The sequence below is a fragment of the Cuculus canorus genome, chromosome 5, assembly GCF_017976375.1.
Source record: "Cuculus canorus isolate bCucCan1 chromosome 5, bCucCan1.pri, whole genome shotgun sequence".
NCBI lineage: Eukaryota > Metazoa > Chordata > Aves > Cuculiformes > Cuculidae > Cuculus > Cuculus canorus.
This window is the reverse complement of record NC_071405.1, coordinates 1,350,686-1,363,444: the sequence shown is the minus strand read 5'-3', so window position 1 is coordinate 1,363,444 and position 12,759 is coordinate 1,350,686. Positions and strand designations below refer to the sequence as shown.

Below are 12,759 nucleotides of genomic sequence, written 5' to 3'. Positions count from 1 at the left end.
TGACACAAAATGCTTTGTGTACAAGATAAAATAAGAGAAACAAATGGTAAAGCACATCCCAAGGAGATAGAAAATGGCAATGGAGCTCAACATCCTGAGCTTAAATTTCATGCTTTGGAATTTATTTTCATTGAAGCTAAATAGCAATATTTTTCATATTAATATCCATAATTATTATTGCAATTCTACAGATGCCTTAGCCACGACAACCAACCCATCAGAGCAGTAAGTGGAGCTACACCTGGCACCCCGACCCCTGTTCTGAAGTGTTGATGGTCTCAGTGGACCAGAGAGCCAACGGCTGAGAGGTAGGAGACGCCGCTGTTCTCATTACATGGGCAGGAAATTCATGGTAGGGCATTTTAAAAAAGAATTAAAATGAAAGCCTGCTTTGAATATTCAGGCTAGTATGAAAATCTAAGGCTGTTATTTCACATCTCATTTCAGAAACGTTAAATACTTTAAAGTTCAAGCTGACTCATAAACCGGTGAGCACCACGTGAAAGGAACAGCGAGGCTACTTGGGTGAATTGGAGGTGACCACACAAATAAACCCTTTTATGCAAATACTGGATGCCAGAGAAGTTGTTAGTTCTTCATCTTAATGGATGAGCAGGAAAGGAAAAGAGAAAGGGCAGAGGACCTCAGAGCTAGGTGTTGGTTGCCCTCTCTAAGGTGGAAGAAGGTACATGGCGATGATGGGTGTTACTCGAAGCCAGAAACGATGGGGAGAGGCTGGCTTGTGGTGGAGCTGTAGGCTGGAACAGGGCTGCAACGCTTCTAGGACAACTGGTAATGGCAACAGCGCTGGTGAAGGGCTGGAGCAGAAGGCTTATGAGGAGCAGCTGAGGGCCCTGGGGCTGTTTAGTCTGGAGAAGAGGAGGCTGAGGGGAGGCCTCATCACTCTGCAACTCCTGGAAAGGAGGCTGTGGTGAGGCAGATGTTGGTCTCTTCTCCCAAGTAACAAGTGATAGGATGAGAGGAAAGGGCCTCAAGTTGCACCAGGGCAAGTTTAGATTGGATAGTAGGAACAATTTCTTTGCCAAAAGAGTGGTGAAGCCCTGGCAGAGGCTGCCCAGGGCAGGGCTGGAGTCTCCATCCCTGGAGGGGTTGAAAGAATGTGTAGATGTGGCACTTGAGGGCATGGTTCATTCAGCATGGTGGAGTTGGGCTGGATGATCTTAGCGTTCTTTTCTAACTCTAATGACTCCCTGACAGGCTTTGGGACCAGGAAGAGTTTAGCACACATCAGATACATCTTTCTACTTAGTGTGGACAAATTGCTGAGGTGAAAGCCTGCCTCTGGGGTGCAGGAATCCAAACAGCACAGTGGGGAAATAATGCCAGCTCCTAGGGAGAGTCCCACTGCTGGGAATGGTCCTTCCTGGCTGAGCAGTTTTTTGACCTCTTTGAGTGATAATCTGGTGGCCATTTCACCCTTCCTCGGAACAAAGAACAGCCTGTTCCTTGTGAGAGCTGCTGAGGAGCTCCTACACCTGGGAACAGTGCCTCTCTTTAGGGAGGCTTCGAATCATAGAATGGTTTGGGTTCAAAGGGGCCTTAAAGACCACTTAGTTCCAACCCTCCTGCCATGGGCAGGGACACCTCCTGCTGGATCAGGTAGGGTGGAACTGGATGATCTTTATGGTCCCTTCCAACCCAAACGATTCTATGATTTATGACCTTGGGAGGTCACTATTTCTACCTCCATGCTCTAAAACACCATCAAAATCTTCTAAGCAAACTTAGGATATTCTTTAGTATGGGCACTAAGAGCGGTTTCACAGCCACGCTTTAGTACCTCCCAGGTTCTCTGTCTCGTTTACGTGCTGCGGAAAATATTTAAGAGTACCGAATCCAGGGCAGCCTTTTGCAAGACACATTTCACGTGCCCTAAAATAGACCACAGGTAACCAATAGCGGAGCGTTTCAGCTGATGGCCCATAAATACTGCGGCAATTTCACCTTCATCGTATTTCATTCATGGGGACGTCAGGTACAACTCTGTAAAAAGAGTTGCCAGAGCAAAAATAGTGACTCTCTTCCAATTGCTCTTCTGGTAACAGAAAATTTGTTGGCTTGACACTACTGCCTTTGAGAAAATCATATTGGATGTTTTATCATCTTACCCTTCGCACTTTAAATAGACTGCTAAACAGTGTTCTGTGTCCTTCTCCGCAGAGGTTATGCTGATAAGTCTGGAGTTCCATCTCCTTATCTCTCCTGTTTTTGAAGAGAGGTCCTGTATTGGCTCTGCCCTGCACCCCGGGGACCTCACCAGCCCTTTCCGAGAGTTCCAAGGTAATCACTAATGATTTAGAAATTGCCGTTGAGTTCCCTAAACGCTCAGATGGATTTCACCGGGTCTTGATGAGTTGAATATTTATAACTTGGATAAATAACTTTGCACTGATTCTGCATTGGGTTGTTGTTAGCTGCATTAATATTAATTCCCAGGGGAATCTAATTAGTATTAGTATTTTTTTCCTTGTAGACTGAGAAAAAAATGGGCTTTAAGCATTCAAACCTTGTTGTTTCTTCTTGCCCATGAAATAACAAAATGACATTTTTCTGTCTCTCATTAATTCTAGAGTCTCACTGCTACTTTGTCTCGTTCTTTCTCGCCGTAACTCTCCTTGCTCCTAACTCCTCTCTGTTCTCTGCTTTTTTGCGTTTGCTTTTCCTTTATTCTCGCCCTGGTGCTGTGAAGTGGTGAATAACTGCTTACGCAGCCGAGCGTTTTCCACACGCCCCGTGGCAGCACAGAAGTCTGACCTCGGAGCATGGCCAGGGACTCTTGGGGTGTGGAGGCTGTAAATCCAGGTCTGACACATCCAGCATGGGCCTCCACCTCCACCGTCTTGCAGAGGACCTCCCTGGGGCAGGATCACCCTTCCACATGGGAGAAGGCTCTTTGAAAACACGCATTTGTGTGAAGAAATTGTGGGTTTTCTAGACTCTTCTTTCCTTAGTAAGGGAAATTTTACTTAGTAAGGTTGTGACAATCCATCTGGATGAAAAGGAATTCGTGCAATGTTCTCAGCGTCCTTCTTTCTCCCCTTTATCTCTCTTCTTACCATGATTAATTTGATTAATTAGTTAGAATGGATAACTCCATTATACAAATCCAACAGTAAATATTTCCATTGGCGATTGTCACTCCATTCCCACAAAGTTCATTGAATTTGGCTTCAGAACTTCATTTGGCTTCCTGCAGCCTCATCCAGGTTGGACTCCAGCAGCAGATGCTTTTCCTCTGGAATGAGACTGGCTACCAGCACTGCTCAACAAGCACTTTTATTTCAGAGAATTGTAGAATTATAGAATCGTTTGGTTGGAAAAGACCTTTGTGTCCAACCATCCCTGTCCACTACTAAACCAGGTCCCCGAGCACCTCGGCTACCCATCCTTTGAACCCCTCCAAGGATGGGGACTCCACCACCTCCCTGGGCAGCCTCTGCCAGGGTCTGAGAACCCCTTTGGTGAAGAAATGTTTCCTCACGTCCAATGTGAACCTGCCCTGGTGCAACCCGAGGCCATTTCATCTCATCCCATCGCCTGTCACCGAGGAGAGCTTTGACTGTGAATGGTTTCTTCAGCCAAACATACTTGAAATTCATACGAATGGCTCACAGTTACCAACTGTGCATCCATGATATAAATTAACTGAAAAGAAACACTCGTCCTCTGGCCAGGTTTTGTAAGCCAGACCTCCTAAGACCTAAGCTTGGCAGAGAGTTGTTGTGCCTCTTGTATCAAGACTGTATGATATTAAAATATCATTTCAACAAGATTCTGGGTGTTGCTTACCAGTCTCGGTAATATTAGTGGTGCTATTATTTATAACATAAATCTTTTCTACATTTTAATGCTCGGGAGATGGTGGAGGAGTTATTATGTATAATATAACTTGTTTTGTATGTTTTAACATTTAAAGGATGAATATGCCTCGTACTCTGCAGGCATTCATCTATTAAAATGCCAGTGTAATGGATCGGAAAGCTTTGGTGGGGAGAAGAATAGGATTTTTTTTTCCTTTCTTTGAGCAAGATTAGCCTGTCCTAAAAATGATGGATCATCCAGAATGGAGAATGGGAATTGATACCCAAGATATGGCTTTGTTGTGGTTAAGTGAAATTTATCATGCTCTGCAGCAGGAGAAATCGTTGTATTTTTTTCTCACAATGCATTTAATGCAGCTGGTAATTTAGAAAAGTAGACATGAATTCTCCTGGAACTTAAGAGACAAAAACCTTCTCCTCTGCAGGTGGCTGATGACTGTTCCCCCAAGCTGAGAGCAGACTGAAATGTTCACTGTAGTGAAACCATAGACCTTCTTAGGTGAAGAAATTGTACTGCCAGAAAAGCTTAGGTGGACTTTCTTTTTTTTTTCCGTTCAAATGTTGCCTGCATGTGATCAGATTTAGACCTCGGTTAAATTAAATTCTATGTATTTCATGTTCATCCGGTGCAGCAGCAACCTGGTACTTGGAGATGACCTTTCATGTTGCTGCAATGAAACGGAACCACTCCTAATACAGAGATCGTGCATTTGATCTCAGAAGAAAGAATAGCATAGTTAGTGCATATTCTTTATCTCCAAACTGTGCAGGGATTTCTAATTATCAATGGAAACCTTACTCAGAGACTTATCTGGATAAACCTGTGAAGATTTCAAGCCACCTTTACTTGAAAATCATGGACAACTGTAGCGTGTTCAGTGTGTCCCTCTTTCCTTCTCGCTCTTCTGCTGCTCCTTCCTTCTTACATCTCTCCTCTGCACAGGCAAGGGTTATCCCTGGCCCACATCCCCTTTGGAACTGTACCTGCTCTGCCATGGAGAACCTTCAGTTGCTCTGACCTTGTTCAATTTCCTTCTTGCCTCCACTCCAGACACCTCTTATTGCACTTTCTTCCTTTGTCTTTTAACAGGGGCACCACACACATTGCTGATGTTCCCCAAAGAAAGAAGCATTTCTCCTTCTGAGGTTGAGGGACATTAGGAAGAACCCATCCTGTCTGCGTTATCTGGAAAGGCAAAGCATAAACTGACAGCGCCTGTCCCTGGGAACCAATGCTCTCATGTGGAATTGGACACAGCAACAGAAGAGACGGTAAGAAGAGCACAATTTAAAAGGCCAAATTTATCATGTGAAAGATCTTGTATTTTAAAGGCACAGATGAGAGCGTGTCTCTCTGCTGATACTGGAAACAGACGCTTGTGGTCCCAATTGATAAGATGAAGGCGATGCCTCTGTTCAGATATCTTCTGAGAAGGCATCTGAGCAGAGAGATCTTCAGGAAAAGGTGAACAAAGAAATCTACCTAAAAAGTCTGTTTGCCATGCCTAATATTTCCCTCTCCAAAGATGAGCTTCCCATGTCTCGCACGCATTCTCTTGAAGTTCAAGTTGATGCTGTTATTCCCAAAATATAGAGAGATGGTGATGATAATGTTAATAGAGAATTAATTGTATTTAACATGGAGAATTTGCAATAGACGTTGCCTGTTGGTGAGAAGTAGTGAGTATATCATTGCCAACACAGGATCATGGAATGGTTTGGTTTGGAAGGGACCTCAAAGCCCATCCAGTCCCACCCCCTGCCATGGGCAGGGACACCTCCCACTGGATCAGGGGCTCCAAGCCCCATCCAACCTGGCCTGGAACCCCTCCAGGGATGGGGCAGCCACCACTGCTCTGGGTAGGTGCAGTGCAGTTCTTCTTTAACAGGAAACAAGAAAACAACTGATTAAAAAATGTAATATAATAAGAACTGTGATACCACAAATCCATAAAAAGTAATTAATGTGGTGTCATACTATGCAAACTGATGGTTCCTTATAACACACAATCCACTCCCAGCTTACCCTAATTCAGACCTACGAATTTCACTCCAAAATGTTTATGTTGTCTATTTTGTTCCACTGATGTAAAGATAATTCATAAAATAATAGATATTTGTTCAGAGCATGTAAGCAGTGACGGCTTTCATGTTTCAAAAGTGCTGCACGATTCAAGGTGTTGGGAAAATGTAATTTTTAAAAGGGCCGTTAAAGAAAATACGCGGTTACTTACAACTCAGGTTTAATGTATTGTTCTGTTTACTCTACCCTTAGGATAACTTCACTCATTGTACTCTAATTTGGTACTGAGCAATGGAATGAGCAAAGATGTGAGTTATTTAGCTGTTCGGATCTGGTAAATGAAAAATAATCACTTCCAACAAAGAAGGGGCATTATTAGCTACTCACGACATATGCTTTTACAGATTATTATCATTTCAACAACTTTCCCATTAATTTACTTCACAGACTAACTGGACAGAAAGCGATCTCTGGGGTTTTTTTTTCCCAATTCATCAAGTTATTCCCGGAGTAATCATTTCTCATTTAGAGTTGGAGTGCTCCACTCAGATGGCACATTTATCACGACTGACACCAGGCTATGAAACCTCACGGTTCTCCATGAGGTGTCCAAAAGCACTTCTAGACACCATGAGTTGCTCAAGAAGCTACAGGTCTATAAAAGCATATTAACCCTTGCATGGTCACAGTGTGAGAGACGCTGTAGACCGCACCAGTCTCTGATTGCCCGTGGGCTTGGGTGTTGGCTCTTGGACATCCAACAAGGCCAAGTGCCAGGTTCTGCACTTCAGTCACAACAACCCCCTGCAACACTGCAAACCTGGAAAAGTGTGGCTGGAAAGCTGCCCAGTGGAAAAGAACTTGGCGGTGCTGGTCAACAGCAGCTGCGCGTGGGACAGCAGTGGCCCAAGTGGCCAACAAGGCCAACAGCTCCTGGCTTGGATCAGCCATGGAGCAGGGAGGGATTGTGGCCCTGGCACTCAGCGCTGGTGAGGCCACACCTTGAATCCTGGGTTCAGTTTTGGGCCCCTCAGTACAAGGATACTGAGGTCCTGGAACGTGCCCAGAGAAGGGAATGGAGCTGGGGAAGGGGCTGGAGAACAGGGGTTCTGGGAGCAGCTGAGGGACCTGGGGCTGTTTAGCCTGGAGAAGAGGAGGCCTCAAGCTGTGCCGGGCCAGGCTGAGATTCGGTATAAGGGAGAACTACTTATGAGTGGGGACAGTGGTGGTGTTCTCATCCCTGGAGGGGTTCAGAAAATATGTAGATGTGGCACTTTGGGACATGGCTCAGCAGGCACGGTGGGGTTGGGCTGTTGACTGGACCGGACGGGCTTGGAGGTCTTTTCCAATGTTAATGATTCTGTGATTCTATGATTCTATTTGACAAAACGGAGGCCAGAGAGGATGGAAAATGAAACCTTCCCTTCCAAAGCTCAGAGCGCTCTCCGGCATGATTAGCCCTGCCAATGGAATACAGCTAATATTTACAAAACTTAGGAAATGTTTGAGGACAGGGGCTCCCATACAACAAAATCCCACGGATGCAATAAAAGCGATGCAGGACAAACTACCCTCAACCAGGACCATGGGAAAGAGTCTGATAAGGGAAGCCAAGGGGAGCGAGGCTAAGGCAGTGCCCAGTGAGCAGTGGCAGAGTTTCTAAACAGTGAAATACGAGGCCTTTGAGGGAGGTCGATCACATGGAAAATGCAGATGTAACCAGCAGATATCTTTTTTGCTGTTGTAGGTGGAATGAGAGTTTCGTCTTTGTCAGCAAGACAGATGTGTGATCATATCTGCTAAAATCAAACACCACAGATGAAAGGAGGCAAGCATCCCAAAGGAAACCATCGATGAGGTCTGTGAATCTCTACTTTACTTTGAAGCAAAGCTTGGTTAATACTTAATGGTTAACTATTTGCTAGTGTCCTGATAAAAAAGATGGAGAGATGATCCAAAGGAAAGTAGCAACGGTTAATAGTATGAAAGGTTTGGGTTTTTTTTTTCCTGGGACCAGCAAGACAGGTCTAAAAAGAAAGAATTGATTTTGTCTAAACAAAACACTCTGCTGCCATGGGGCAGCTTCGGTTGTATTATTCTGTTGTCCTCTTAAGGGTATGTGTACTAGTGAAAATCAGCACATCTGTATGCTGGGCGGCATCAGAAGAACTGGGACCAGCAGGGAGGGAGGGGAATCCACCCCTCTGCTCTGCTCTGGTGAGACCCCACCTGGAGCCCTGAGTCCAGTTCTGGAATCCTCAGCACAGGGAGGACACGGATCTGGTAGAGCAAATCCAGAGGAGGCCATGGAGATGATCTGAGGGCTGGAGCACCTCCCATGTGAGGACAGGCTGAGAGAGAGTTGGGGTTGTCCAGCCTGGAGAAGGCTCTGGGGAGATCTTGTAGCTGCTTCCAGCACTGAAAGGGGCTCCAGGAAAGCTGGGGAGGGGCTCTGGATCAGGCAGTGCAGGGAGAGGACAAGGAGGAGTCTTTGTTGCAGATAATCTGCTTTCTGCAGAGGTCTGAAGGGTTTTGGAGGATGGGTATGGGTTAGCAAAGAGGTGGGCATTCGTAGACACAGGTACTGCCCTATGGTGGTATATACAGTCCTGCTGGATGTCAGATTCGGATCAGGATGGAATATTCCCTGCTGAGACACTGAGGAGCTCAGTGCTCTGGCTGACCACAACAGCTCTTCTCTTCATTAAAGGGTGTGTATAGACTCCAAGCAGCTGCCTTAGCCCTCTGCACGCCCCAAACTGCTTCAAATTTGGGTCTTACCTGCGTGCAGGAGAGCAGAAAGTGTCCCCGAGATTAAGAACTGTCATAACATGTCACTGCAGCTCCAGCAGGATGACAGACCAGCTCAGTAGCACACAGCATTCTCGGTGGCACCGATTTTTTTATGATCACTATTTCAGGACAAAACATATTTATAGATATTATACTTGGGCTTGGTTTGTGTGGTTTTTGCCGGAAAATAAATTGATCTATTTACACACATAGGCAAAACTTACTCAGAGAGGTGGGATTTAAAGAGTAGCGCAAAATGTCGGGGAAGTCTTAAACGCCTCCCGAAAGAGAGATATCTATGAGCGCTTAGGAGAGGCGAAGAGAAGCTTTTAGCGGATGCTTTTCATCTTCCATCAGCAAATCCATGGTGCAACACTCAATAACTAGATCAGCCAGCTAAAGGTTAATACTTGCCAAGGCGTTATTGGAAGCTAATGATTGTGTGTTTGAGGTATTTCAGCATCTTTCCTTTCCTGTCTTTCATTCCCTAGGGAAATCCCTGAAAGTAAAAGCTCATTTGTAGACAACTTTCAGTGGGACTCAGCAAAACAGTTTTCATGGCCGACTCCTGTTAATGTATATTCTGGAAAGACTAAACGTGGCTGAGGCTAAAGACACGTACACGCACGTGGATCAAAGGAACCGCATAGTTCATAAATAAAACAGGGAAAAATGTGATTTTTTTTCTTATATATTTTTTTTTCTTGCTTTAAATTTGTTAAAAGGAAGAGGGTAAAATCATTCTGCTGATTCAGCCAGAAGCCGGGAAGGGGCTGGAGCACAGGTCTTAGGAGAGGTGGCTGAGGGCCCTGGGGCTGTTTAGCCTGGAGAAAAGGCTGAGGGGAGACCTCATCGCTCTCTGCAGCTCCCAGAGAGGAGGTAGTGGTGAGGTGGGTGCTGTGCTCTGCTCCCCAGTAACAATGGACAGGACGAGAGGAGATGGCCTCATGTTGCACCAGGGCAGGTTTAGATTGGATATTAAGGAACACTTCTTTCCTGACAGAGTGGTGAAGCCCTGGCAGAGGCTGCGCAGGGCAGTGGGGAAGTCTCCATCCCTGGAGGGGTTCAAAACCCCTGTAGATGTGGCACCTGGGGACATGGTCGGCACGGTGTGGTTGGGCTGTTCGCTGGACTGGGTGAGCTTGGAGATCTTTTCCAACCTGAATGATTCTACGAATCTATCATTCTATGAGCAGAGGTATTTAACAGGATCACCAAGAAGCCCAAACACCAAGAAAACCTTGGTTTTTTTCTTCTATAGTCTTGTGCCTTTCCGCATTCTTAGGCTTCCTGAGGCGAAGGCTTCTGCGTTCAGTTCATTATGCTTTAAATTCGTAGCCTTTCCTTATCACTCCACCCGACCCATATTAGTCTTTGAGCAAATAAACAGATGGCAAATAGAAAATAGATGGATAATTCCTGCTATTTTGTGTTTTTGCCTGAAGCAACACAAATTTCTCTATCCGGCACATCAGTGGCCAGAGTGTCCCATAAATAAAGGACAAAATGGTCTGTCAGTATTAGAGAGTTTGCAATGTTTCTGCCTTCTGGCTTTGTGTGGTGTTCAAATTACTTCCTTAGCAACAAACTACCCAAGAAATGATCTTGGCTTCATGGCAAATACAGAATGTAAAGACATAAAGGATGAGGAGAAATTAGAGAAATTAAAAAGGTAAAAGTTAGACCACAAGTCCCTTCTAGTGTCTCAATTCAACCACAAGTCAGAAGATAGGATGAGAGGACAAGATGAGAGACCTGTATGTACTGATCCTGTGTGATCAGGAGAGCAAAGGAGACACGGCTTCGGCTTGGGTTCACATTTCTCCTTGGCTCTGCGGTTGATGATCTCGGAGGTGCCACAGTGGCCTTAGGAATGTGCCAAGATGTAGAGAAATGAAGTTGTTTTCAAATTTGGCCGTGTTTCCCTGCAGGCCACATAGCCACCATCAAGATACCCAGGAGGAGCAGGAGCCACAAATGCATGCTCCGTCTGCCCCTCCTGGGCTGCAGTGAGCCCCTCAGACCATGGAATGGTTGGGCTGGAAGAGACCTTAAGGATCATCCAGTTCCAACTCTCAGCCATGGGCAGGGACACCTCCCACTGGATCAGGGTGCTCAAAGCAACTGCCAACCGGACAGGTCCAGAGGAGGCCACAGCGGTGGTCAGAGGGCTGGAGCACCTCAGCTGTGGGGGCAGGCTGAGGGAGTTGGGGTTCTGCCTGGAGAAGAGAAGGCTCCAGGGAGACCTCAGAGCAGCTTCCAGTGCTGAAAGGGGCTCCAGGAAAGCTGAGGAGGGGCTCTGGATCAGGGAGGGCAGGGACAGAGCAAGAGGGAATCACTTTAAATTGGAAGGAGGAAGATTTAGACTAAACATTAGGAAGAAATTCTCCATGCTAAGGGTGGGGAGGCCCTGGCCCAGGGTGCCCAGAGCAGTGGGGGCTGCTCCATCCCTGGAGGGGTTCCAGGCCAGGTTGGATGGGGCTTGGAGCCCCTGATCCAGTGGGAGGTGTCCCTGCCCATGGCAGGGGGTGGGACTGGATGGGCTTGGAGGTCTCTTCCAACCCAAACCATTCCATGTTAACAATAATCCCTAGAAGTGGCTTGTTTCAAGTTCTAGAATGTCAGACCAGGTCTCCCACATGATAGATCACCTGTTGTTCCATGGATACTGAGCTTCCCACAGGTGTAACACAATGACTGCTCAGCGATGCTCTGCTGGAGTCTCGTTAGATGTAGCTGAGAAAAAATAGACAGCAAAGATACACCCAGTAGAGATGAGATAAAAAGCCGGGCTGGTGGAATGTCTCCTGGGGGAAGTGTAGTACCTCCTGCCCTGAATTATGAATGCTTTAAGGATCAGGCGGGCACGCTTCACAAAGCACCAATATGTCTTTTTCTCTATTTCCAAATTCTCATTGCAATAGGAGAGGATGGAACTGTGTACGGGGAGTCTTTCCTTGGTAACACTTCAACAAATGGCAGTGCTACGGCAGTTTAGTTGAAGTGCTTCTCCAGACCACCCTCACTGCACCTTTGGAGATGCTTTTCCCTCTTGAAAAGCAAAAAGCGTGCAAAAAGGCAAATAAATGCTTCTTCTGGAGTAGCTGCACCTGCCTGGCTGTTCTGGATCCTGGTGATAAAATATTGTAAAGGTGATGGATTCCAGCTTTCACAAGGAAGGCAATTAGCTGTAAATGCTGGCCAAAGGAGCAGCTCTGGTTTTATTTCTGGAAGCAAAATGCTTCGAGGCACTGTGATTGCAGCTGGAAAGCTAAACTGCGTGTCTCATCTCATCAGCATCACCGAGGTGTGAAAGGAAACAACAGTGAATTATGACTGTAAACTCAGGTCCTTGCAAGTGACAGAAAGTAAATAATACAATTTTATAGCCTGCAATGTCACTGCACCAGGTATCCCTCAGAAACGTGTCTGAATAAAGTAGGAATTAGCCAAAGCACAGGCTACTTTCAAAATCGGAAGGGGGAGCAAAAAAGAATTACTTTCATAGAATCATAGAACAGTTTTGGTTGGAAGGGACCTCAAAGCCCATCCAGTCCCACCCCGTGCCATGGGCAGGGACACCTCCCACTGGATCAGGGGCTCCAAGCCCCATCCAACCTGGCCTGGAACCCCTCCAGGGATGGGGCAGCCCCCACTGCTCTGGGCACCCTGGGCCAGGGCCTCCCCACCCTCAGCGTGAAGAACTTTCTCCTTATGTCCAGCCTAAATCTGCCCCTCTCCAGTTCATACCCACTGCCCCTCGTCCTGTCACCACGAGCCTTTGTTACAGCCCCTCCACAGCTTTCTTGCAGCCTTTCAGCACTGGAAGCTCCTCTGAGGTCTCCCTGGAGCCTTCTCTTCTCCAGGCTGAACAACCCCAACTCTCTCAGCCTGTCCTTGTGTGGGAGGTGCTCCAGCCCTCAGATTGTCTCTGTGGCCTCCTCCGGAGCCATTCCAACAGCTCCATCTCCTTCTTATGGTGAGTATTCCAGAACTGGACACAATACTCCAGGTGAGGTCTCACAAGAGGAATAGAGGGGCAGAATCCCCTCCCTCCCTGCTGGTCCCACTGCTTTGGATGCAGCCCAGGACACGGTTGGT

General features: G+C 46.5%; 1 long non-coding RNA gene across 1 annotated transcript in view; it reads right to left on the bottom strand.

Annotated features, from left to right (window-relative positions):
- Nucleotides 1-4,556: 4,556 nt before the first annotated feature.
- LOC128852421 (uncharacterized) overlaps nucleotides 4,557-12,759 on the bottom strand; it is a 33,141-nt gene continuing 24,938 nt past the window's right edge. Inside the window, exon 6 of the long non-coding RNA XR_008450251.1 lies at nucleotides 4,557-5,028. This is a non-coding gene — a long non-coding RNA (uncharacterized LOC128852421). The remainder of the gene's footprint in view (nucleotides 5,029-12,759) is intronic.